Source organism: Marmota marmota, unplaced genomic scaffold (genome assembly GCF_001458135.2).
Source record: "Marmota marmota marmota unplaced genomic scaffold, marMar, whole genome shotgun sequence".
Taxonomy (NCBI): Eukaryota; Metazoa; Chordata; class Mammalia; order Rodentia; family Sciuridae; genus Marmota; species Marmota marmota.
In genome coordinates, this window is record NW_026000229.1 from 23,710,515 (window position 1) to 23,714,188 (window position 3,674).

Sequence of the window (3,674 nt, forward strand, 5' to 3'; positions counted from 1 at the left end):
GGGGGGGTGCAGGTGAGGGGGTGTATCTCCACTGTAGCTTTGGCTTCCTCCTCAGATCTCCACACCTTGCCTTCTCTGGGAGTACCCACAAGGACTCTGACCTTGCTGCACTTTTTCTGGCCTCCAAGGCCTTCCTTTGAAATCTTGGTGGAAGCCTCCATGACCCTCTAACTCGAGTATCCTGCCTTCCTACAGAACCAGCACCATGGAGTTGATGCCAAAGTCTGCTGCCATCTTGAGCAGTAGCTGAGAGACTCTGGCTGCATCAGCTTCTGAATACCTGGGTGACCGAGCACATTGAAAAAAACTTCCTAGACCCCCATGTGGAAGAAGGATTTCCCACTGCTCTGGGTTCAAGAGAATTTTCACTTTTACTCCCTTGAGCCTGAGATGGTTGTGGTCTTGCCAGATCTTGAGATGCCTTCAAGTCATCTTTCTTATTGTCTCTTGCAAAGTCTTTAACATTTCTTTAATGGTGATAATGTCTTTAACAACTGCAACTTTTGTTAGTCCTGGTTTTACTCTGGCCTTTCATGTCCAAGTTTTTCAAATATTTTTGCTCTGCTTTCTGCTCCTGAATATCACAATGAACTTGGCTAAAAGCCTAGACATTTCTTCACCAGATAAAAGAAGTCCCTCACTTTTAAAACAGGCCTCACAGAAAGTCTCAAGACATGGGCAAAATGCAGATAACTTCTCAGCCAGAATATAACACAAATTGCCTCTACTCCAAATTCCAGAAGCATTCTCCTTCTCTGAATCCTCTGAGCCCTGTCTTCTTTGTTCATAGTCCTGTTGGCATTCTGGTCTTCTGACCAGAATTGGCCATTAAGCTCCACTTACAAAAATCTAAAGCATTCCAGCTTGCATTGGTAAGCATTTCAAAATTCCTCCCACCAATTCCAAAATGCTCCAAAGACTTATGAACCACATGGTCAGATTACTCACAACAGTAGCCACACTCCTGGTAGCAATTTCTGTTTTAGTCAGCTTTTTTGCTGCATTGACTAAAAGATCTGACCAGAATAATTTTAGGGAGGAAAAGTTTATTTGGGGGCTCACAGTTTCAGAGATCTTAGTCCATAGAAGGCTGGCTGTATTCCTCAGGGCTCCAGGTGAGGCAGAACATCATGTCAGAAGAGTGTGGCAGAGGGAGGCAGCTCACCTGGTAATCAGAAAGCAGAGAGAGAGGTCTCTACTTGCCTGATACAAAGATATACCCCAAAGCCACACCCTAATTACCACCTTCTTCAGCCACACCTTCCACTTAAGTTACCACTCACTTAATCACTATCAGGGGATTAATTCATAGGTAATGATTGGGTTAAGACTCTTAACAACCTAATCATTTCCCCTCTGAACCTTTCTTTGTCTTACACATGAGCTTTTGTGGGATACCTCATATCCAAACCATAACAGAGGCTTCCCACTTATATATCGGGAGGGGAAGAACACTTTTTTTCCTTTGAGATGGATTATCAACCCAGAGATGATGAATAAACATATCTTCTAACATAACCCTACTTGCATTAAGTTATTTCTTACATTTCCTAGTTCCTTCCCCATGATATATTATTATTCAAACCTAATCTCTCTTTTTCTTTATTAAAATGCTATATAAACCTCTAATTCTAGTAATTTCTTTGGATTTAATTTCTTTCTTTCTTCTTTTTTTTTTTTTTGTGAACTGTAGTGCATGTAAATGTTAGTGAAGATTTTATGTCTTTTCTCCTGCCATCCTTTCTTAATTCACAAGTCCCTAGGTACTGAACCTAGGTGGATAGAGGGAAAGTTTTTCTTCACTGACATAGGTAATGAAGATGATGTTTTCAGTCTTCTGTATCTTTTTGAAAGTTGATTCAGTTTTTGTGCAAACCAATCTGAAAACTGAAAAATGTGATGAAAGATAATGCATTTGTCACATGGGTTTGTATTGTATCATCTTTCTAGGCAACTGAATCATTCTTCTATTTTCTGCCCCCCCCCCTTTTTAGCATTGTTTGGATTAATTATTGTGCCGCAATAAACTAATTAGAAAAATACTTCAAGATGTAGAAAAAAGTAAGATCCCATAATATATCTTAGATGTATAAAAGAACACTTAGTGATTATAAAATAGAATAAGATTTATTCTATTTAAAAGTAATAAGTACCTGTTACCTTCTTGTTTTGAAGATCTCTAAGAATTGATATAAGGCACATAGTGTCAGTCTTTACCAATAGAACTGACCCCCCCCCCCATCTCCCCCCAAGATAGTGCAGCCACTCTCTCTCTCCAGTCACCATCATGATAATCTTCCAGGACCTCATCAGCCACAGTGATCTTCTTCCATATCTGGAATATTATGGACAGGCTATGCCTGGAGGTAGAGGGCAGGATGGTCCCTAGGACAGAGGGTAACACTGGTGACATGCTCATGGATACCTCTGCAGAAAGACCCAAGGGCAAAGGTGCCAAAAGCACAGTGATCACTGGTATTGATATTATCATGAACCATCCCTTGCAGGCAACCAGTTTTACAAAAGAAGCATACAAAAAGTATATCAAAAATTATATAAAATCAAAGGCAAACTTGAAGAACAGAGACCAGAGGGAATAAAACCTTTTATGACAGGGGCTGCAGAACAAATCAAGCACGTCTTTGCTAATTTCAAAAACTACCAGTTCTGAAAAAAACAAAAAAACAAAACAAAACTACCAGTTCTTTTTTGGTTAAAACATAAATCCAGATGGCATGGTTGTAACTCTTGGACTACCATGGGGATGGTATGATCCCATATATGATTTTCTTCAAGGATGGCTTAGAAATGAAAAAATGTTAAAACAAAATTGGCAGTTACTTTGGATCTAATATCTGTCATCATAGCCAACTGCTGCTTGTCATCCACACAACATGGAACTGATGTCGTCTCAAACACATTTATTTCGACCGTGGTTTATTTGTATTGGAGGCATTGTTTGTTTTTTTTCTGAGAAAACATGTCATGTAGGTTGTCTAAAAATAAAGTGCATTTAAATTCACTTGAAAGAAGTCCTTAGTTTAATATGTGTTTAAATTAAATCCAATCTGCAGTATTCCTGGAGAAGCTAGAGCCTGGTCATAGGCCACCATTAAAAAGCTATCTTCAGATAACTCTCACAGTGAAAACTACTTCTGTAACTGGAATATAAAAAACAAGAACCAAAGTTTTTATTCTGACTTGAATGAAGCAAAAGACCATTTTCATGGCAGTGCCAACATTTGAAGTATGGAACCTTATACATTTCATCACCTACAAACAGAAGTAGTTAACCCTGGAAGAGATTACCAAAGGAATAAAAGGAAAACTGACTAAGCTGGAAAAAACAAAAACAACAACAAAGATAACTACTCAAGAAAGACATTTTAAAAAACTAAAATGGCTTTCTTTGGATTCTGATAGCATACCAAAGGTTAATAGTTAATTTGGAGTTTGAGCCCTACCCCTCTCTAATACACATATTAAACCTACCTGCCTCTCCTTATCCTGTAATGATATTTTTAATCTATCGTATTACATCTCTAATGAGTGTAGGAAGTAAATAGAAAGTTGTCCCTTGAGATATCTGTTCTAAAATATTCTTGCTACCAGTTTTCCCTTCTGAGCTTTACCTTCAGAGATCCTATAGCAAAAAAAAAAAAAAAAAAAAAAAA

At 38.2% G+C, this 3,674-nt stretch overlaps 1 pseudogene; it reads left to right on the forward strand.

The window, feature by feature from the left end:
- Positions 1-1,112: 1,112 nt before the first annotated feature.
- On the forward strand, positions 1,113-3,336 carry LOC125613333 (annotated as a pseudogene).
- The last annotated feature ends 338 nt before the right edge of the window (positions 3,337-3,674 follow it).